The 24,771-nt window shown below is 38.2% G+C and overlaps 1 protein-coding gene across 2 annotated transcripts in view; it reads right to left on the reverse strand.

The window, feature by feature from the left end:
• Positions 1-24,771, reverse strand: part of Ppp2r3a (protein phosphatase 2 regulatory subunit B''alpha) — a 115,364-nt gene that overhangs the window by 41,132 nt on the left and 49,461 nt on the right. The window lies entirely within an intron of this gene.

The raw sequence follows: 24,771 nt of genomic DNA on the forward strand, positions 1-24,771 counted from the left end.
TGGCAACAGAATGCCCCTTCCTTCTGGAGTATGCAGAAGGTGTGGTAAGGGAAAACACTGGACCAACGAATGTAGATCAACAAAGGACAGACAGGGTAATCCTTTGCCTCAGTTTTCGGGAAACTCCCGGAGGGGCCTCATGCAGGCCCCCATAGCAAAACCAGTTCAAACCTTTCCTGCAGCTGTAGAGGAAATGCCTGCTCTGGAGAGCGATTAAATAACCAAATGACTATTGGAATAAATCATGCTGGTCAGGATGATGAAACAGAGAGAATAGAAAATTCAGGAGAAAACATAAAGAAAATTTTTTGGCAAACTTCTATTAATGAACAGAGACCAAAATTAACGATAAAAATAAATGGTGTTTTGTTGTCTGGTCTGGTAGACACAGGTGCGGACATTACCCTAATTGCACCAGAATTTTGGCATCCAGCTTGGCCTCTTCAGGAGGTAAACGTTCAATTGTTAGGAATTGGGACATTATCTGGAGTGAAACAGAGTGCAAGATGGCTGGAATGTATAGGTCCAGAAGGACAGAGAGGAAAATTAAAACCATATGTGGCTAACATAGCTATGAACCTGTGGGGTCGAGACTTGTTGCAACAATGGAATACTCAGATTAAAATCCCTCCAATCTCAGAAACAAATCATAAACTAGCACATGTTTCTGAGAGAAATATTAGAAGGCATTATTTTGAGTGGTCACCAGCCATCCATATTATACAAGAACAGGGCACAACAACTGATAATCTTCCAAAAATACCAACAGCTCTACCTTTAAAATGGTTAACAGACAAGCCTGTATGGGTTCAGCAATGGCCTTTAACAACAGAGAAACTCCAGGCTTTAGAAGAGCTGGTAGAAGAACAGCTAAATGCTCAGCATATTGAACAGTCAACCAGCCCTTGGAATTCTCCTGTATTTGTTATTAAAAAGAAATCTGGTAAATGGAGAATGGTAACAGACCTTAGAGCAATTAACAAAGTAATTCAGCCGATGGGCTCTCTACAATCTGGAATTCCTTTGCCTACTCTGTTACCAAAAGGATGGCCTCTCATAGTTATTGATTTAAAAGACTGTTTCTTTTCAATACCCTTACAAGAAAAAGACAAAGAAAGATTTGCTTTCACAGTGCCTACTTATAATAATTCTCAACCGGTTAAAAGATTTCAATGGAGGGTCCTCCCACAGGGAATGTTAAATAGTCCAACTCTGTGCCAATATTTTGTACAACAGCCATTGGAAGTGATACGTAAAAAATTTCCTAAATCTATAATTTATCATTATATGGATGATATTTTACTAGCTGACTCAAATGCAGATACTTTAGAAAGAATGTTTGAAGAAGTAAAGAAAATTTTGCCTTGCTGGGGATTACAAATTGCTCCTGAAAAAATACAAAGAGGGGATTCTATTAATTATTTAGGATATAAAATAGAGCTACAAAAAATTAGACCCCAAATGGTGCAAATTAGGAGAGATAGACTACAGACTCTTAATGACTTTCAAAGATTATTTGGAGATATTTCTCACCTACGAACTATTGTTGGGGTAAAAAATGATGAACTGACTAATTTGTTCAAAACCTTAGAAGGTGACAAGGACTTAAATAGTCCAAGAAAATTATCACCTGAAGCTGAGAAAGAATTGGCCTTGGTAGAAAAGAAAGTACATGAAGGGCATGTGGATCGTATTGATCCAAAGCTGGATTGCATTTTGGTTATTTTACCTTCTAGGCATTCCCCTACTGGAATATTAATGCAGAGGGAAGATATTATATTGGAATGGATATTTTTACCAAATAAACCAAATAAAAAATTAAAAACTTATGGGGAAAAAAATCTCTGACTTGATTTGGAAAGGAAAATTGAGACTTCGTCAATTAGCAGGAATAGACCCAGCAGAAATTGTCGTACCATTAACTAAGGAGGACATTGAAAAATTATGGACAGAAAGTGAACCTTGGCAAAGAGCTTGCAGTAATTTTTTGGGAGAAATTAACAGCAAATATCCCAAAAGCAACAGAATTGATTTTATAAAGAGAGCTGATTGGATCTTGCCTCGAATTGTACGGCAAAAACCCATATCTGGAGTTCGTACATTTTATACAGATGCCAACAAACAAGGAAAGGCAGGTTACAAATCAGAAAATTTAAGTAAAGTGGTACAAAGTCCTTATAATTCAGTGCAAAAATCAGAATTGTATGCTATTCTGCTGGTATTAATGGATTTTTCAGAACCTCTCAACATAGTAACTGACTCTCAGTATGCTGAAAGAGTGGTATTACATATTGAGACTGCAGAATTTATCCCTGATGCTTCAGAATTAACTTCACTATTTATTCAATTACAAGATACAATCAGGAAAAGGAGTCATCCTTTATATATAACTCACATCCGATCTCATACTGGTCTGCCAGGCCCTTTAGCACAAGGCAATGATGAGATTGATAAATTATTGATAGGAAATGTGCTGGAGGCCTCAGAATTTCATAAAAAACATCATGTCAATAGTAAAGGTTTAAAAAAGGATTTTTCCATAACCTGGCAACAAGCCAAAGAAATAGTAAAGAAATGTCCTACTTGTTCCTTCTATAATCAAACGCCATTACCAGCAGGATGTAACCCAAAGGGTACTCAGAGGAATGAAATCTGGCAGATGGACATGTTTCACTTTGCAGAATTTGGAAAATTGAAATATGTACACCACACCATCGATACTTTTTCAGGATTTCAATGGGCAACTGCTCTGAGTTCTGAAAAAGCTGATTCTGTAATCACTCATTTGCTAGAAGTTATGGCCATCATGGGTATACCTGCATAAATCAAAATTGACAATGCTCCATCATATGTCTCTGTTAAAATGAAACAGTTTTTTGATTATTACAAAATAAAGCATATTACAGGTATACCACATAATCCTACAGGTCAAGCAGTTATAGAAAGATCAAACAGAACTCTAAAGGATATGCTAAATAAACAGAAAGGAGTAACAAAAACCCCCAGAAATAGACTGCACAATGCTCTATTAACTTTGAATTTTCTGAATGCCAATGAGAAAGGAACAACAGCTGCAGAGAGACATTGGATAATAGAAAAAACTACAGAATTAAATCAGCCTATATACTTTAAGGATGTGCTGACCTCAGAATGGAAACCAGGGTATGTATTACGTTGGGGACGAGGTTTTGCTTTTGTTTCTACAGGAGAAGATAAGCTGTGGGTACCATCAAAATTGATAAAGGTTCGATTTGAACAAGAGAAACCTCTTAATTAGAGGAGATGATAGTTCATCAACCAGCATGAACATCCAATTTAAACTAACTTGTACCAGTAACACGTCTTTTCATTTAATCAGATAATAATTTGCCAAAAAGGAACATCCCCAAAATTAGTCTTGGGGAAAGGTTTTTGTTTTTGTCTTTTAGGAGAATGATGGTTAAGGAATCTGAAGAACACTGGACAAATGAGACAACTGAAGAAAAGGGACAAATCATCTATCCCAGGAAACAAAGTGAAATGGCGTATGGGTATATATAATCTAAAAAAATTTTATGTCTTCCTAAATGTTTGTTTCTGCTTTTCTCTAAAGATTTAACACTATTGGTCTTCTAATAGTCCCAGTTCAATTAAAATTTAAAGCTGACTTTGGAGTTGGAGAATGGCTCTCTCCTTTAAACTCAAGCATGTTGTTAAAAGGAAAATGCAAACTCCCTGTATCATGCCAGAAAGAGCCATTTTCTGCTATGGGACAGGACAAAAGCCAAATTAATTAAGGGACTATTCTATTACTAATCTCAACTCTTTGATTCTATTCTGATTCTTTAAACTTTTCTTAAAGTATAAATTTTATATCAAAATTTACAAGATTAATATATACATATACATTTTAAACTTTGTTAAGATATGAATGGTCATATAGAGTACTAACTAATTCTAGAAAAAAGGCTTCAATTAGCTGCATATATATGTCTTTGTGTTCGAGTCTCTTATCAGTTTTCTGCAGGAAATCACGGCCAGGCCTAACATCAACTGAAGTCTCCAGGAAGAAGATGGGGCCCACAACAACAACAACAACAATTCCACGTGGACAATAATAATATCACTAAGCTGACAAACATCATCTACAGATCAGCTTTGAACTACAAGGTGCTCAGAGCAATTTTGAGATGACTAGCTGAGATGATCCAGTCTCAAAGACTACTTGAATAAGGACTTGAGATAAACCCTGAACTTTGGCATTATACACAGACTGGATAATAATGAAGGATATAGTTACCTTTCCTAGAATTTGACAATTAACCTAAAATTTTTCTTTCAGGATAAAGATAACTTCGCCCATACCCAGCAGGAAGCAATTTTAAGAATACGAGGCCCACATTCCCAAAGAGGTGGTGTGGGGCGGGTAGTTTTTTGGTTCTTTTTAATGGGTTTTGGGTCTGGGATAATTTTCATTGTTTAGGGGGGTTGGTTATACGTTGTTGTCAAGGGTTAGGAAAAAGGCTAAGCAAAGGAGATTAGACTTAAGGTTCTTGTTTAAAAAAAAAAAAGAAAAAAGAAAAGAAAAAGACAATTACTAGTTTTAAATACTTTACATTATTACCAACTATTAGGACATAAAGAAATGAAAGATAGTAGTTAGACATTACAATAGAAATTACAGTCATATTAGATATGTTTTAAAAATTGAGCAGATATATTTTAGACAGGTCATCTTCAAACCCTTCAGAGATCTACCGAATATGGCATTTAAAATGTTTTAATAACTTAGAAATTTTTCTTTTTTGAGACATGTCGGCTCCTGGCAGTACCAATCTACTTCAGAGAAAATATGGGCATTGAAGAAACTGCATATGGAGTTAATTTTCATTGTGGCAAAAGTTAGCCACTGGACAACAAAGTATCCTCGAATTAACAGGAAAAAATGGACAGACAGAACACGAAACAAAGGACTACCAATTCCTGCCAAAACAAGTGTGGTTATGGCTTTATCAAAAGGCATCTTCTGAGGTCAGGACAATATGGCACCATCCCTGAAGTGGCCTTCACAATCTGGAAAAGGTACAGTGTCCTTTTCTTCGAAGACAGCTGAACAGGCAGTGGGCCGATGGCTTCTGGTGTGCAATGGAACAACAACTGAAAGCTCATGCCTCTCAATAGTAGACTGGCATTTAATAGAGGGATGTGGAGAAAAAGGGGATGCTGAGATGAAGCCATATATACACAGTCAAGAAGAATGGACAGCTGAATTCAAAAACCATCAACAATTTCCAGAATTTAAAATCCTGAATCATGACATGACACTAGTGGAATTCAGGTGTTTCTGGTACATGGACTGCTCTCACCCAATGTGAGGTTGAACTGTTGACCTTGTGTACAACCTACTTCACAAATGAGTCTGTTAGATACAATAAGCCTATAGGCTGAAGATGATGCCCCAACACTGCGGAGAAACCTCAGGTGACTGTCCAGGCAGCTGGCTGTTTCTGTCAACTCACAAAATTTTTGGAAGTTGCTTTTGTGCACTTCCTGTTTTTATTTTTGTTAGCTAATATTATTTCCTTCTTGGGTCTCTGAGGGAGTTGAAGATTAGTTAGTTATAGTTGAAGATTAATTAGGATAGAAAGTGAATTAGATACATTTTGGACTTACTAAAATAGGATAGATAAGGGAATTATTTTCTCTGATTTGTCAAATACAAATGGACTAGACATCGTTTAGGTATTTGTTACTTGTATATATTGTATATAGTTATTGTACTTTTGTATATAGTTTTTCTTTTGTTAGTTATAACCTTTTGCCTTTTTTTTCTTTTTATTAAAATAGAAAAAGGGAAATATGGTGATATTTTATTTGTACTGAAATGTAATTTTAATTTTATGTTAATAAATAAAGTTGCCCTGGGGTCAGAGCTATTAGAGCCATAGCAAGAGCTTGGTGGTTAGAAGAGCTAGGTAGATTTCTGTGTGTTCAGGGATACAGCCAGTATTGGAGACATATGCCTTTAAGACCTGGAGGGCGGTACTTACAGGCAGTGATGAGGCAGTCATGTGGTTGGGTTTAGAACCAATGAGAAGGCAGAACAGAAAGACTATTTAAACACAGACAAACAGGAAGTAGCTCTCTCTCGGGGAAGTTAGGAGCACTGCAGGAGGTAAGATTTTATCTCTGAGCTCTGACCTCTCGGCTTTCTCTCTTTTACATTGGCTCTGTGTTTTTTATTTTAAAAAGACGATTGGATACATCTACAGGGGGGAAAACATCAAGAACACATTGCAATTCTAAACATTAATGCACCAAACCCAAGGGTACTCAAGTTCATAAAAGAAACACTATTACAGCTAGAAATCACATATTGACTTTTAGTGATAATGGGTGACTTCAATTCCCAACTCTTGCCAATAAAAAGGTCATCCAGACACAAATGAAACAGAAATGCTGGTGCTAAATGTCATAAATCAAAGGGATATAGAAGACATTTACATAATATTTCACAAACATAGAAGAATATACTTTATTCTCAGCAGCTGATGGAACTTTCTCCAAAACTGACATACTTGGGCATGAATCAAGTCTCAACAGATATAAGAAAATTGAAGTAGGGCCACTCAGTGGTGGCACATGCCTTTAATCTCAGCACTCGGGAGGCAGAGCCAGGCAGATCTCTGTGAGTTCAAGGCCAACCTGGTCTACACAGAGAGATCCAGGACAGACACCAAAACTACACAGAGAAACCCTGTCTCAAAAAGTCTCCCTCAGTCACATAACTTTTGACTTACATTGCCCTGCCTACAAGATGTGCTCAGGTAAAGCTGGTGCAGAAATTATGGGAGTAACCAGTGACTGGTCCAGCTTGAGACTCTATACCATAAGATGGAGGCACTGCCTGGAGTACCAGGACCCAGAGGATGGACAGTCCAGAGACCTAGGATAGAACCAAACATGACTGGCAAAAAAAAAAAAAAAGTAATGATATAATTCTTAACAATATTCTGCTATACTCAGATTGTTGCCTAGCCCAACTGTCATCAGTGAGGCTTCATCCAGTAACTGATGGAAACAGATGCAGACTCACAGCCAAATATAAGATAGAGCTTGGGGAATCCTGTGCAAGAGGGGAAGGAAAGATTATGAGAACCAGAGGGGCCAAGGACACCACAAGAAAACCCACAGAATCAGCTAACCTGGGCTCACAGAGACTAAACTGCCAACCAGAGAGCTTGGATGGGACTGACCTAGGCCCTCTGCACGTTACAGTTATGTAGCTTAATTTTGTGGGGATTCCTAACAGTGAAAGCAGGGGCTGTCTTTAACTCTGTTACCTGCTTTCCTCCTATGGGGTTGCCTTGTCTAGCCTTAATAGGAGAGGAGATGCCCAGGTTTACTGCAACTTGCTAGCCATGGCTGGCTGATATACAAGGGAAGCTTGCCCTTTTCTGAAGAGGAAGGAGGAGGAGGAGTGGATGGAAGGGATAGTGAAGGTTTGGGGGTGGGGCAGAGAGTGTGGGGAGAGGGGGAGGGAGGGAGGGAGGGGAAACTGTGATCAGGCTGGAAAAAATAAATTAATTTAATTAAAAAAAAAAAAAAAAAAAAGCAAAGGCCAGTGCCAGATAGATTCAGCACAGAATTTTGCCAGAGTGTCAAAGAAAGAATTAACACCAATAATACTTCTCTTCTCAAATTATTTTGCAAAATAGAAACTGAAGGAAGGAATATTTCCTAATTCTCTGTTTCTTTCTTTTTTTCTTTTTTCTGTTTTGGTTTTTCAAAACAGGGTTTTTCTATGTAGTCCTAGCTGTCCTGGAACTCTCTAGAGAACAGGCTGGCCTCCAACTCACAGAGATCTACCAGCCTCTGCCTCCTGAGTGCTGGGATTAAAGATGTGCACCACCGCCAACTGGCTCCTAATTCTTTTTATAAGGCTACAATTATCCTGATACCCAAACCACGCAAAGAGCCAACAAAAAAGAAAATTATAGATCAATATTGCTTATGAATATAGATGCAATGATTTTAAATAAAATACTTCCCAATTAAATCCAAGAATACATCAAAAAGATTTTCTACCATGATCAAGTTCGATTCATCCCAGAGATAGTGATGGTCTAACATATGTAAACATAATCCACCAGATTAAAAGACAGAAACCACATGATCATCTCATTAGATGCAGAAAAGGCCTTTGAAAAAAAATGCAGCACCCCTTCCTGATAAAAGTCCTAGAGAGACTAGGAAGACAAGGACACATGTAATAAAGGCAAGCCTACAGCCAATACCAACCTAACAGAAACTCAAATCACTTCTACTAAAATCAAGAACAAGAAAAGGATATTCATTCTCTCCTTACCTATTCAATATAGTACTTGAAGTCTTAGAGCAGCAAGACAACTAGATAGAGGGAATACAAATAAAAAAGAAGTCAAAGTATCTTTATTTGCAGATGATATAATCTTATACATGAAAGTGTAGTGGGAATTTGCTCCGCCCATGACTTTGGGCTATCTGGCCTGATAGTGGCGGTGCTTCTTATCTGCCTACATGACTGTTTACAAGGAAGAGAAAAGGAGGTCTCGCTCTAGTCGGTGAAGACTGGATCAGGTGGTGTGAAGCAGCATGTGATTGGTCCCCAGCTTTCCAAGGACTCTGCAACTGGATTTACCTTACCCTGTGTCAGTGGTGTCAGTGAGTCTGTTTTCCCCATAGAACCCCTTAATAAATTGATGTGTGTGTGTGTGTGTGTGTGTGTGTGTGTGTGTGTGTGTATTATAGACCATTGAGTCTTTCATTACAAAAAAGATCTTAAAATCTCCAACTAGAAAACTTCTATAGCTGATAAACATTTCTAGAAAAGTATTGGGATACAAAATTAACATACAGAAATCAGTAGGCTTCCTATATACAAATGACAAACAGACAGAGAGAGAGATCAAACACCTTTCACAATAGCCTAAAAAAGATCTTGGGATAACTCTAATTAAGCAAGTTAGACTTGTGTAATAAAAACTTTAAGACATTGACAAAATAAATTGAAGAGGACACCAGAAGATGGAAAGATCTTCCATGCTCAGATGCTCAGGGATTGGCAGGATTAATATTGTGAAGATGGCTATCTTACCGAAAGCAATCTACATATTCAGTGCAATCCCCATCAACATTCCAACAAAATTCTTCATAGAAATAGAAAACAATCCTGAATAATGAAAGAACTTCTGGAAGTATATACCATCCCAGGCTGTACTATAGAGTATAATAATAAAAACAGCATAGTATTGTCATAAAAACAAAAATGTTGATCAATGGAATTGAATTGAAGACCCAGGCATAAGTCCATATGCCTACACACAACTGATTTTTGACAAAAAAGCCAAAAATACACATCAGAAAAAGTACAGCATCTTCAACAAATGGTGTTGATCAAACTGGATGGTTGCATGTAGCAGAATACAAATAGATCCATATTTATCACCCTGTACAAAACTCAACTCCAAATGATTCAAGAACTTCAATGTAAGACCAGCTACCCTGGATCTGACAGAAGTAATAAGTGGGGAACAGACTTGAACTAATTGGTTAAGGAAAGAACTTTCTGAACAAGACACTAATATCACAAGCACCAGAAATAATAAAAGGGATCTCATGAAGTTGAAAAGCTTCTATGGCAAAGGACATTGTCATTGGGGAAATGAGCAGTCTACAGAGTGGGAAAGGATCTTTATCAATTATACATCTGATAGAGGATTAGTATCTAAAATACACAAAGAACTATAAACACTGAACAACAAGAAAACTAATAACCCAAATAAAAAAATGTGGTACAGAACTAAGGGGATTCTCCCAACCATGCCCCCATGTTTGTGCATGCCCAGTGGGACACTTAAGTCATCTCCACCTAGTCATTTCCTGGTCATACGTCCTGAGTAACCATTGCCCCATGGCTGTGTGGTCACATAATTGAGAGGGTGTGACCACATGATCTATGTGCATGCGTAGAATAGTCACGTGGGCCTGTGTGTGCAGGTACGACCTGGCCTTTAAAAGACAGGCCCCATGTTCCCCTGCCCTCTTTCTCACAGGTGTCCTTCCACAGGCCTGATCACATAGATCCCTTTCTCCTTGTCTTGATAAAACTCCTGTTAGTGGATTCTGTCGTGTTTCGTGACTTTTCCTTGGGGGTAAGAACACTGCTTAAAAAAAAAACAACCTATCATTTTGTATCATTTTTGTATATGTGTGTGTATTTCATATATATTTTAATAAAAATTTACTTATAACATGAAAAAAAAGAACTAAGGGAAACACAAAACTCTGAGGAACAGTTAAATGTTCAACATCTTCAGCTATCAGGGAAATGCAAATTAAAAGTACTTTGAGATTCCATCTTACCCCAGTCAGAATGGGCAAGGTCAATAAAACACATGTTGACACATGCTGGCAAGGATGTGGGGAAAGGGGAATATTTATCCGTTGTTGGTGGGAGGGCAAGCTGTTACAGCCACTATGGAACTCTGCAGCAGTTCCTCAGGAAACTGGGAATCATTCAACCTCAAGATACAGCTATACTTGTTTTGGGCATATAACCCCCAAAACTCTACATTCTACTACAGAGATAGTTGCTCACCCACATTCATTGCTGCTTTATTCATAATAGCCAGAAATTGAAAAGTCAAGATGCTCATCAGCTAATGAATGGATAATAAAAATGTGTTACATTTACACAATAGAATACTATTTAACTGTTAAGAAAAAATAAATTATACAATTCCTAGGAAAATGGATGGAGTTAGGAAAAAAAAAATCATCCTGAGTGAGGCAACCCAGATCCAAAGAGACAAATATTGTATGTTTTCTCTTCAATGTAGATATTAGTTTTTAAGCCTTCAATTATGTGTACTACAATCTGAAAAACCACAGAGGTTAAGTATTGAGTAAAGGACTAGTGGGGAGGAGTGGTTCTTCCAAGGAAGGAGAAATAGGATATATTGTTATGGAGAGACAAAGGAGAAACTAGAATAGGAGGATTAAACAGGGAAAGGGATGGAAGAGAAGGGTAAAGGAGGGAATATGGGTAGGCATAACTAACACTAAAGGACATTTAAAACCATATGGAAACCTACTACTGTAGAAACGTCCTAAAATATATACATATATGAAGGAAATCTAAATGGAGTCACCAAATAATAGGGGAGACAAACCTTGCCCCAACTAGACATCTTATGTTACCAAGTTAAATAAACCTCCAGTGCCAAGAGTGAGTTACATCTTGTTGAGTCTTTGGCCCCATGAAAACCCCAAATAGTACAGTCTATTGCCAAGGGTATTAGCTACTCTCTACAACCTAATGGTAAGCCCCACTGCTGAAGATAATATTTACATGTCATTAGAGCTGGTGCTAACTAGAAGCTTCACAGCTACTGGCATTCACGGTATTGGTATGTACTCTGCATGCTACCAGAGGAGAAAGGAAATCATCAATATTTCCCAGCTACAAACCCTGGTCACCTGTAACAGCAACCTGCCTGCAAGATATACTAGTGCAACAGTCATACAAATGTTTGGAGAGTAAGCAACCACTTTTTTTTTTATTATTTTTGGTTTTTTGAAACATGGTTTCTGTTAACAGCTCTGGCTGTCCTGGAACTCACTCTGTAGATCAGGCTGGCCTGGAACTCAACAGAGATCCATCCATCCCTGCCTTCCAAGTGCTGGGATTAAAGGCATGTGCCTGGCAACCAACCCTTTTTAATTGGACTTAAAGTCCACTCCATGAGATGAAACCCAGTCCTGACACTGCTAAAGTGGTCAGGAGCCCAAGACTAGATAGGTCATGGGCCTAGGGGAAAACCTACTACTATTATTCTGCTAAAGGAACATAGCAATAAAATGACTCTTAATGACATACTGCTGTACTTACAGATCAATGCTTTGCTCAACCCTCATCAGTGAAGGGTTTTCTTGCAGCAGATGAGAATTAATAGAGACCTACAATTGGTTAATGTGCAGACAGTGAGAGGCTTTGAAGCACTCATCCTAAATGGGATATCTTCATCAAAGCCCTCACCTCAAGGCTCAGGGAGCTATATGGAAGAAGAACTCCTGAAGAGCCAGAGGTGATGGATGACTCTAAGGAAACACTGTCTTCCAGATACAACAGAACTGATGCACATATGAACCTACAGAAACTGGCAGCATACACCAGGCCTACACTAGTCCAAGTGAGATGGGGTCCCAGCACTGAGAAGGGGATGCAAACAAAGGCTTTTACCTTTAACCAAGAAGTTATTTGTAATTGATATTCTTTGGTAAAGGAAAAATCAGTTTTCTTCCGTGGAGGCTCATTGAGTATTTAACCATATTTCAAGGTAGTCCTTATGCCTAGGATTAGTTGGCCAACATAAAATGAACTCGATGGTATTTTGTAGACTTTGTGTCTCATTTTGCTTTGTTTGGCCTTTTTTTGGGTCTTATTGGTCTTTTGTTTATTTTGATTTCCATTTTGTGTTTTTTTTTTTTTTTTTTTTTTTTTTTATGTGTGTGTGTGTGTGTGTGTGTGTGTGTGTTTAAAGAGGTGGGAGAGAACAAAGATGGATGTGTAGGGGTGTTGGGAGGATATAGGAGGAATTGCAGGAGGGGAAATTACAATGAAAATATGTTGCATGAATAACTTTTGTTTAAAAATAACCCCAAGGGGGGAAAAAAGTATGTCTTTCATTGCTCTCCCTCTCTGTCCCTTCTCCAACTCGACCATTTGGAACCCTCATGTTTCCACCTCCCAGTTTACCCAGGAGATCTTAACCCTTTCCCCTTCCTGGGGTGATCCATACATGTTCCTCTTAGGGTCCTCCTCTTTACCTAGCTTCTCTGGGGTTGTGGATTGTGTAAATGTACCACATTTTCTTTATCCATTCTTTGGTTGAGGGATATCTAGGTTGTTTCCAGGTTTTGGCTACTACGAATAATGCTCCTATGAACATAGTTGAGCAAATGTCCTTGTGGTGTGGTGGGGCATCTTTTGGGTATATGCCCAAAGTGGTATTACTGGGTCTTGAAGTAGGTTGATTCTCAATTTTCTGAGATACTGCCATACTGATTTCCAGAGTGGCTGCAAAGACTACATTCCCACCAGCAGTGGAGGAGTATTCCCCTTTCTCTACCTCTTTTCCAACATAAACTGTCATCAGTGTTTTTTATCTTAGCCATTCTGACAGGTATAAGATGGTATATCAGAGTTATTTTGATTTGCATTTCCCTGGTGGCTAAGGATGTTGAGCAATTCCTTAAATGTCTTTTGGCCATTTGAGATTCTTCTGTTGAGAATTCTCTGTTTAGTTCTGTAGCCCATTTTTAATCGGATTATTTGATATTTTGATGTCTAGTTTCTTGAGTTCTTTATATATTTGGAGATCAGCCCTCTGTCAGATGTGAGGTTAGAAAAGATCTTTTCCCATTCTGTAGGCTGCCGTTTTGTCTTATTTACTGTGTCCTTTGCCTTACAGAAGCTTCTCAGTTTCAGGAGGTCCCATTTATTAATTGTTGCTCTCAGTGTCTGTGCTACTGGTGTTATATTTAGGAAGTAGTCTCTTGTGCCAATGCGTTCAAGGCTACTTTCCACTTTCTCTTCAGTGAGGTTCAGTGTAACTGGATTTATGTTGAGGTCTTTGACCCATTTGGACTTGAGTTTTGTGCATGGATCTATTTGCATTCTTCTACATGTAGATATCTAGTTATGCCAGCACCATTTGTTGAAGGTGTTTTCTTTCTTCCATTATATAACTTTGGATTTTTTGTAAAAAATCAGGTGTTCGTAGGTGTGTGGATTAATGTCAGGGTTTTCAATTTGATTCCATTGATCAACATGTCTGTTTTTATGTCAATACCAAGTTGTTTTTTATTACTATAGCTTTATAGTAGGGCTTGAAGTTAGGATGGTGATGCCTCCAGAAGTTCCTTTATTGTATAGGATTGTTTTGGCTATCCTGTTTTTTTTTTTTTTTTCCATATGAAGTTGAGTATTGTTCTTCTGAAGTCTGTGAAGAATTGTGTTGCAATTTACTGAATTTAGCAGATTAGAAACTGGAGAAAGAATGGGAAGAAGGCTGGAAGCAAATGTGATCAGGGTGGAGATTTGTATGTTGCAGTGTAAGGGAGGATTGGAAAAGGAAGACTGTACAGTTATATAAAAAAATACAGCATTTTAAAAAATAAAGTCTTTAAAGAGACAGTAAAATTAATATAAAAAATAAGCCATGTAAATATGGATATCACACAGAGAATCTGGATTATGTTGTCTTTGATATTATTAACTGCAGAAAGATATTTGATTGCAAAAACTGTTGAGTTAAGTCAATATGTATATTGTAAAGATACCTTGACTTCAAAATTTGGATCTAAGGATATGTTGCTTTGGAAAGGAGGCTCTGCTTTTGTTTCCACAGAAAGCCAGAGGCTATGGATTTGTTCCAGATTAAGATACATCAGGTTTGACCAGCCAAGACCCCCTGAAAGGTCTCCGATGACAATATGGCCCAGATGATCCAACATCCAGAACGGTTTCAAGGCAACTGGCTCAGACGCTACATCCTCATGAACTGCTCCATAATCCTAAAATTTTCTTTGTATCCCCATAAGATACAGCGCCCCCCTCCAGCAGGAAGTAGTAAGAGAAGCTACACCCAAATTCCCAAATATACCAAGCTGGCTTTGGAGATGGAATTGGCTCACTCCTTCTCTAAACCCAACCATATTACTAAAAGAAAAGGTTAAGAGATTCTTGTGTCCCATATGAGAAGAGCCCTCTGGTGTGGGACAGAGAAAAACCAATATTATTATAAATGCAATCTCTTTCTAAAGAAAAAAAGGGGATAGTATAGATAATGATAGGATTAAAGGGTAGATTGTTGAACCTACTTTTAAAGAGCAACAACTTGTTTAAAATGTTTTACACTGCTATGGATTTTACTTTATTGATACAAGTTTAAACTTAGTTTTGTTAAACTGTATATATATTTCTATTCTCGTTTGAGGTATTATGTTTATGTAATTCATTTAAATTGTAATGGATAATTATGAAATACAGATTAATAATTAGTCTTCTATGATAGTCAAACTTGTAACCATGTTAGTTAAGTTTTCTAGGTATACATAGATATAATTCAGTTAGGTAGGTAATCTTCAAACAGTTCAAAGACCTACAGAATATGGCATTTAAAATGTTTTAAAAATTTACACTTTCTGGACAATGAGACATGTCTGCTCCTGGCAGCACTGATTTACTTCAGAGAGGAGGATGGGCATCGAAGACAAAAATAGCCATTTGGGCAAGAAACTGTTCTTGTCTGGACTGCTTGAAAAAATGTTATCAACTGGACATGCAAGACCCATAGGAAGGTAATCACTGAACTTGCTTGGCAAAATGGTCCTTCAGGTTCCTGCTTTGCAGAGGAAACTGTCAGACATTCTAGGCCTGTGGGCTGAAGACAGATGCCCCAACTTTAAGAGAACTTTGGATGACTGTCCAGGCTGCCAGCTGTCTCTGTCTACTTTTGCAAGACTCCTGATAGTTGCTTGCATCCTTCTCCCATTTCTCAGGTAATATTATATCCTTCTGAGGTCTTTGCTGTAGTTGAAGACTAGATAGTTATAATTTTCTTTAGTTATGATAAAAGATAAGTTAGATATGAAACCTTAGACTCACAAATATAGGATAGATAGGATATCTTCTTTCATTTTGCCAAATACAAGTAGACTAGTTATTATAAATAGACTAAATATTGAAACTGTAATTCTTGCTTGATAATTGTTTTGTCATATGTAATTTTACTATGTGAAAATTAAAACCTTCCTTTTTGAAAAAAAAGAAAAGGGGAAGTGCTGTGGATATCACTCTGTATAAATAAAATGCTGATTGGCTAGTAACCAAGCAGGAAGTATAGGCAGGACAAGCAGAGAATTCTGGGAACAGAAAGACTGAGTCAGGAGATGCTGCCAGCCGCTGCCATGAGTACCAACATGTAAGATACTGGTAAGCCAGAACCATGTGGCAAGGTATAGATTTATAGAAATGGGTTAATTTAAGATGTAAGAACTAGATAGCTAGAAGCCTGAGCCATTAGGCCAAACAGTTTAAATAATATAAGAGTCTGTGTGTTTATTTTATAAGTGGGCTGTGGAACTGCCGGGGCTTGGCGGGACCCAGAGAGAAACTCTTCAGCTACAGAAGACAGAAGTTGCAATCCTAGAGCTGGAGGCCACGATGCACTCAAAACAATCTATGTATTACACGTAGTCACTTATTTTCCTCCAAAAAGAAACAGTATTGAGAAGGACAATTTGGTACTCTAGCTTTTCTGTATTTTCATTTTATTTCTGAGATAGGGTTTCACTATGTAATCTAGGCTGGTCTCTGACTTGGAATCATGTCTCACTTTTTCAATGTTGCCAACACAGGTATGTGTCCACAACACAGAGCTCTCTGGTTTTTAATAGTTTGGTAATATAAAAATTCTGGATCTTTGGTAGTTTTCTGATGAAAGAGGTTAACCCTCCTTTTCAAGCTGTCTATGTTCAAGAACAACAAAAAAGTGAAGACTGCTGTTCATTTTTCCAAAACTTTGACCTAAAGAGATACTAAAACAACACCCTGTTGCTGGATTTTTCAGTAGAGTAATTCTCAACAAAACAGGGCAACTTAGCACCAGAATGAAGGTTTAATTTCTGTTGCCTGGCATTCACAACCTCATCCCTGCTATCTGAGCTAACTCCTGACCTTCCACAATGGAGCCCATAGGCCACCCTTTCACAGGAAACTTGGGAACAGAGAGTAGGGGAGAGCTCTAATGCCTGTGCTTCTACTGCTGCCAAATGTCTTTCAGTCATTCCTATGGTTAGAGTCCAACACTGGTGTACCTGATTATCACCAACTGCAAACTCTAACAGACCCCATCTTCCTTGACTTGCATTCCAGTGTCTGACCTGATGCTTTGAGTATACTAAGTAACAATTTCTTGACATAATAATTAAGTTTAGAAGCTATATAACAAATAATTTTGTGTTACCTTTGTGATGTTAAATATGGGCTGGTTTCATAGCTATCTCAACAATACATTTCTTAAGTTGTGAATAACAGATAGATGTCAACCCCCAAAAAACTTTTTATATTTCATGTAAATCAGTATTTTTGTCTATGACTTATAGATACTGGCATATAAATGTGTAGAAAATATAGAAGTGAACAGTAAAGCTATTACTAATGTAGCAAAGGCTGAATCTAAGGAAAAGAAGACGAGTGAAGATGTTATCACAATCTGAATGGCTGACTACTGTGTAGAAGCCTCAATTGACTTCTGTTTTGGAATAGAGGACAGAATTAGAACCACTGAGTAGATATGCCCTTATACTCATCAAATGCTTCAATATAAGGGAGACATTCCAAAATTAACTCTATATAGAGCAAGGGGTTTTATGAAGTCATGATGTTAGTTTTGTCAAGTTCTTAGGCTGAAGTGGACAGGGTTTATGTATTAGGTGGAAGCCAGAGTAGCTGGTGCTTAATTTCTCCATTGGTCCTAAGCACTCAGATTCAGAGGTTCTTGATGAAAGAGGATACTTATTGTTTATTTGTTGTTATATGTATGTATGTGTGCCTACATGAGTTTATGTGCACTGCATGCATATAGGTGCCCATAGAGGCCAGAAGAGGGCTTCAGATCCCCTGAAACTGGAGTCACAGGTAGTTGGCAGTCATCACAAAGGTACTGGGAACCAAACCCAGGTCCTCTGTAAGAGCAGTGTAGTTCTCTTAACCACTGAGCAATCTCTCCAGTCCTAAAAGCCTAACATTAAAAGTCGAGTCATTAAAAACAAAAAAAGATTCTCAGTACAGAAATCGGATGTGGAAAATGAACCCTAATAATGTCATTTAACTTGGTATGGTGATACATGCCTGTAATACCAACAAAGGCAGAAGGATCACGAATTAGAGGCCTGTCTGAGCTGCATATTAAGTTTCAGACTAGCTGGGTTACACAGCAAGACCAGCAAGACCTTGTCTCCAATAAAACAAAAAGAGAGAGAGAGAGAGAGAGAGAGAGAGAGAGAGAGAGAGAGAGAGAGAGAGAGAGAGAGATGGAGAGAGAGAGAGAGAGAAAGAGAGAGAGAGAGCGCTGTAGACTAGGCTGGCCTTGAACTTAAAGATCTGCCTGCCTCTGCTTACTGAGTGCTGGGATTAAAGGCATGTGCCACCACTGCCCTGTGTAAATTTATTTATTGGTTTAGATTATATACTTAAATTATGTATTCTACTCAAATATATTATTTATGGAAGCAAGATCCAATATTATAAAATTTGATCTGCATTATTTTTTCTCTAATTCTTTAAATTAAAAAAGTGTATGTTTATGTTAAACATGAATAGAAGCACCTATATAAAGTCAGCCACTATATTAAATATAGAGGTCAGGCAGTGGTAGCACACGCCTTTAATCCTAGCATTCGGGAAGCAGAGATCCATCTGGATCTCTGTGAGTTTAAGGCCACACTGGGAACAGAGCCAGGCGTGGTAGCACACATCTTTAATGCCAGCAATAGTTAAGTATAGGGGTCTGGAGGTCTGGACAGACAGACAGGAAGTGATAGAGCTGGGCGGAAAGAGGAAGTGATATAGCTGGGCAGAGAGAGGAAGTAAGATGACAAGGTACAGAAAGGCAAATAGGCGTGAGTATACAGGAAGTAGCTCTCCCTTTATGCCGAGGATTTCCTAACAATAAGAACTTGTGGCTTGGATTGTTCTATCCCTCTTATCTCTCAGTTTTCACCCCAATATCTGGCTCCAGGTTTTTTTTTTTAATTTTTTATTTTTTATTAATAAGACCATTTAGCAATTTGTGTTAAACCTATATGTAAATGGGTGCCCATGGAGTCCAGAAGAGGGCATCAGATTCCCCTGGAGCTGGAGTTACATGTAATTTTGAGCTGCCCATGTGGATACTAGGACCAAATTCTGGTCCTCTAGAAGAGCAGTATATGCTCTTAACTATGGAGTCATTTTTCCAGCCCCCTTTCTACCTTTTGGCAGAATTTAAAATTTTCTTATGTTTTATGTGATGGAAAGATGGATCAGTGATTAAAAGCACTTGTTGCTCTTGCAGAGGATCTAAGTTTGGTTCCCAGCATCCACATGGTGGTTCACAACCACCTGATTCAGGGGATCTGATGCCCTCTTTTGACCTCTGTGGCACCAAGCAGGTATGTGATATACATACATACATACATACATGCAAGAAAAACACTCAGACACGTAAAATAAAATTGGTAGGTGTGTTCTGCTGTGAGCCTTTGCTAAGCTGCTTCTTTAGCAATGAATAATAATGCATTTGTATCTTCCATTTCCCAGTCTCTATATTCTGAGGCCCAACTTTATAAGACATTTATTTCTCCATTACTGAGTCTGCATTTTACATCACTGAAGTAGGGCTACCATCTAGTGGTGAAAGCATATAGCAGCTGGCTCTCCCCCAGGCTTACCGTTTTAACAACTCTGTCACCATTTTAATGTAAAAAAATAACAAGAATCATTATTTACTACTTGTGAGAGGAACGAAACTGAAATCTTTCACTAAGATCTCTACTCAACCTGACAGACAAGTTGAATTATTGTCAGTTTCCCTTCTTTACATATATGAAAATGGAAACTAATTCACAATATAGGCTACCAGGAAAGGAAATGTTTGGCTTTATTACATGTTATTTTTGAAAGTAGATTAAATGTAGACAGAAATTAACAAAGAGTTCTAATTATAGGTGATGAGTGCAGACAGACACACTCAAACAACAGAAGCCTGGCTCTTCCATCTGAAAAGGTACAGTGAATGGATCACTAATTCATTCTGTAACTGTTATGGCTCTGAAATTTCTTCTCAGTCTTTCTAAATAACTTGGAAAACTAAACATTTTCTGAAAAAGTGATTTCTTTCTTTGTTAAGAGAAAAGGGGATGAGTTTAAAAGCTCTCAGTGGTGAGAAGCAGCTATGGCACAGCTTAGTCACTTTAGCCTAAAGTGATAGATCAGGCCAAGTGAGACCCTGAGTAAACCTCCGAGACACCATCTGTGTGAGCCTAAGAATAACTTCACTGCTGGTGCCAGCACCACAAAGAAGTCTTTGAAGGCTCATTGCTCACTTTAAAAACTTAAGTGGGCCACCTCCTTTTTCAAAAGCTGGCATATGTTGGCATGCATAAGCAGAGCATTTATTCACCAACAATCTCTTGGCCCAACACACAAAACTACAATCCAAAGGCTATAATTTGCTGGTATTTCATATTTTCATTTTCATTCACTATCAAAAAGGCTTTTCCCATTGGTAATGTTCAGGAAATAAAGAATATGAGCTCACTTTTGGAGTAATTCCTTACTTAGTTGGTGTTCTTTCTAGTCTAAAAGCAACTGATAAAATAGTTACTGAAATATATATTATTGTACCACAGACCTTTATGATTTATGTAATTATGATCTTCATTGTTTTTGCTCTGAGCAGAGTGTCTCTTTAGCTTGGTCGCTTCCATACCTAAGAATACAATTAGCCAATTTCATAATAGACCTTATGTTGCATTTTTTTCTAGAAAAAAACTCACTGTATTTTAAAATAATATTAAAGTTTCAGTTACTTCATGCCATTATTTGACTAGATTTCCTAATAGCTAGGGCACTGGAAAGAACAGATAACCAATGAAAAGTTCTGTTTTTAGATACTCTTGCTACACTTGTGTTTTGTGGCACTGGGACACTGCATGCCGGACAAGTGCTCTACCACTGAGCCACACACATTTCCAGCCCTTTATTGTTGTACTTTTTCTCTGCACATTTCTTTTGGAGTATTGGTATAGAATTACCACATAGCAGTTATTCTCAGTATGTATAGATTCACATTCTGTACTTCCAAGTGAGTCTTTTTTTTTTTTTTTTTTGGTTCTTCGAGACAGGGTTTCTCTGTGTAGCTTTGCGCCTTTCCTGGAACTCACTTGGTAGCCCAGGCTGGCCTCGAACTCACAGAGATCCGCCTGCCTCTGCCTCCCAAGTGCTGGGATTAAAGGCGTGTGCCACCACCGCCTGGCTCCAAGTGAGTCTTGATAATCTTCAGTCTATACTACTATTTTAAACTGCTCTATTATCGTCATAAGTAATTTGCAGTTTAATGCCTATTTCTGAGTAATAGATTCATTCTTGTAAATTGGAGACAAAGTAACACAATGCTAACACCAAAGTATAAATTTCATATATTTAAGCAATAATATGAAAATATCATGAAAATGATGACAGCAGAGATAATTAACTGTATTCTATGAGTGGCTAGTATAGTTTTTTGTTCAACAATTATTAAGCTGATGGAATTTCCTTAAAAAATGGAATTTCATGGCTTTTTTCTTTAAAATCATAAACTCCTTGGGTCCTAGTTGCTGGAATAGCACAGACTACTATAGGTTCAGGCATGTTAAAAAAAAGTAAACTAGAAAGAATGAGAATATTTATCTCTTTACTTTTCTGTTCATTAAGTTCTTTTCTGAGAATGAATTCTAAATGAAACACAATTTCCAGGATATTCCTTTTCATTTTCTTTTCTTTTTTTGGAGACAGGACCTTGCTCCATGGCTCAGGCTGGTCCCAAACTCGAGATCCTTCTCCCTCAGCCTCTGAAAGAGCTGGGATTATATGCACACACTGAAAAACTTCAGTTATGGTGTTAATGTACCCTGAGTTTACAGAACAGCCAATAACCAAGACTTAATAATTCCCTTTGGATCTGCAGAATTAATGGAGAATTATTTTAAAAACTCTGTGTGTGTGTGTGCCCACACATGTATGCAGGCCGAGAACAACCTGTGGGAATTAGTTCTGTCCTTTTACCGTGTGGTTTCTCGGGGAAGCACCTTTACCTGCTGAGCCATCTCATGAATTAGACTCCTTAAGCAAGAATAACTTCACAGGACTAGGAATGTAGCTCAGTTGCATAACACCTGTCTAGTCTCAGCTACTGCTCTAGTGTTCTGTTTGCCTGCTTGCAGCTGTGCTGGTCATGGACTAATACTCTGAAACTAAGCAAGCCTCCAGTTAAATTCTTCCTTCTATATGTTGCCTTTATTTTGGTGTTTCACCATAGCAATAAAACAGTAACTAAGACACATACACATTTTTTTTTTTTTTTAAAAGGAGATGATAAAAAACGCTGATGAGAATGTAGGGAAAGAGCAATCCTTATTACAGCTTTTGGAAGGGAAGAGATATGGTGGTTTGAAAGAAAATGGCCCCCAGAGGGAGGTGTGGCTTTGTTGGAGGAAGTGTGTCACTGTGGGAGTGGGCTTTGTGGTTTCCTTTGCTCAAGCTACTCCCAGTGTCAGAGACCATTTCCTGTTGCCTACAAGATGTAGGACTCTCAGCTACTTATCCAGCACTGTGTCTGCCTGCATGCTGCCATGCTCCCTGTCATGATGATAATGGACTGAACCTCTGAACTGTAAGCTAGCCACCCCAAATTAAATGTTTTCCTTTATAAGAGTTGCTGTGGTCATGGTGTCTCTTCACAGCAATAGAAACCCTAACTAAGACAGGGTACAATAACTAGTACAATAATTACAGAAATTGGTAGGGAAGGCTCTAACAACTTAAAAAATAGAACTCTTATATGACCCATCTCTACTACATCTGAGTGTTTACCCAAAGGCCTCTAAAGTCTCCTACAAAGACACACAGACATCTATGTTTACTGAAATGAGACCAGCTTAGATGTCCACTAATAAATGAGTGGACATTGAAAAAATATACACACACAAAGGAATTTTATTTAGCTATAAGGAAGAATGAAATTTACAAGAAAATAGAAGAATCTGGAAACTATCATTCAAAGTGAAGTAAGTCAGGCTCAGAAAGACAAATATTTCATGTTATCTTTCATATGTGGATTCTATTCTTTAAGAGGTTTATTGACTTTAAAATGTCTATGAGTGTTTTGCCAGCCTGCATGTAAGTCCACCATATGCATGTAGTGCTACAGAGGTCAGAGGAGAGGACCAGGTTCCCCAGAAGTGGATTTAGATGGTCAAGAGCTGCCATGTGGATGCTGGAAACTGAACCCAGGTCTTTTGCAAGAACAGCAAGTGCTCTTAAATGTGAGCCATTTCTTCAGACCCAGGACCCTAGTTTTCAATGTTTGTACCCATGTGGGAGGTTTGGGTGTGGGTCTGGGTTACAAAACTTGAAACAGGATTATACAGGGGGAAAAGAGGGATTAGAGAAGGGAGGAGGGTAACAGAGCACATGTGACATGAAAATACAAAGGAGGTTACTACAAATAGAAGGGTATAAAGTGGAGGGGTCACAGAGAGTGAGAGAACAGGTGGATAGGAGAATCAAAAATAAATTTTGTCTGAAAATTCTATAATGAAACATTAATGAGCAAAGTTGAAAGGTATGTGGGGGATGATGGAGCACTGACAGGAATTGTGGCTTTTATTCCAAGTGAGATGGGAAACCATTGGAAGGTTGGAGTAGAGGAGTGATGTGATCTGACTTGTATTTTTAAAGGAAAATGTTTTGGGAAGACTAGTCTGTATGGGCAATGACGGTAGAAGCAGAAAGATCAATTAGGAGTCAACATGTCAGAGAGTAACTAGGGGATTGTGTGGGAAGGATGGCTAGAGTACAGCATGACTAGTAAGCAAAAATAACTTCTGAGATAGTCTGCAATGACAATGTCACCACCTCTGGCTTAGAAAACAAATCTTACATTTTATTTTAAAATTTAATCTCTCCTCCCTCCCTCTCTCCCCCCCCCCCCCCTCTCTCTCGTGTATGTGTACATGCCATGGTGTGTGAGTATGGAGGTCAGAGAACAACTTATGGGAGTTGGTTATCTTTTTCCACCATGTTGTTCTAGGTATCACACTCAGGTCATTAGGCTTGCTGGCTAGGCTGCTGAGCCTTTGTTTTTTTTTGTTTGTTTGTTTTGGAGATGGGTTCTCTGTGTAGTCCTGGAATTTGCTTTGTAGACTTGAATGGCCTCCAAATTCATAGAGATCTACCAGCCTCTGCCTCCTAAGTGCTTGGATTAAAGGCAGGCATCACTATGTCTAGCTGTTGAGTCTTCTTACTGGTCAAAATCTGGAAAAGCAGCCTGTGCTCTTAACTTCTAATCCTCCTCTCACTCATGATGACATCTACCTGTGACTCATTAGATCAGACTATACCTGAGAATCACACTGGAGTTGTGAGCATGTTATTTTAGATCCTTATATGGTTTGTTCTCTGTTTGCACATAAGCTACTTCTCATTATCTCTAGACCAAATTTTAGGGGTCAAAAGACATCTTTTTTGGGGAGGATAAATTGCTAACAATTATTTTCAGTATTACTTGGAAATGCTAAAGCTCAACCAAATATGGAAATTTGTAAGAGTAAAGACATAGATAGAGAGGTGGATTAGAAGTTAAGAGCACAGGCTGCTTTTCCAGAGGATCCAGGTTCTATTCCTAACACCCACATGGCAGCTCACAACAATCTTGAAGCTCCAGTGGGAATCTGATGCTCTCTCTTGGCTTCCTCAGGTACCAAATGCACATGAGCACAGACACTCATGGAGGCAAAACACCCACACAAATATAAGTACACCTCAAAACAAGAGTAAATATATGCCTCACAATACCAGACAGAATATTAGTGGGATTTTATACTACCAACCTCTGTTAAGTATTGACTCACATGTGAAGGGATATGAATATAAATAAAAAA

Source organism: Peromyscus leucopus, chromosome 7, assembly GCF_004664715.2.
Source record: "Peromyscus leucopus breed LL Stock chromosome 7, UCI_PerLeu_2.1, whole genome shotgun sequence".
Taxonomy (NCBI): Eukaryota; Metazoa; Chordata; class Mammalia; order Rodentia; family Cricetidae; genus Peromyscus; species Peromyscus leucopus.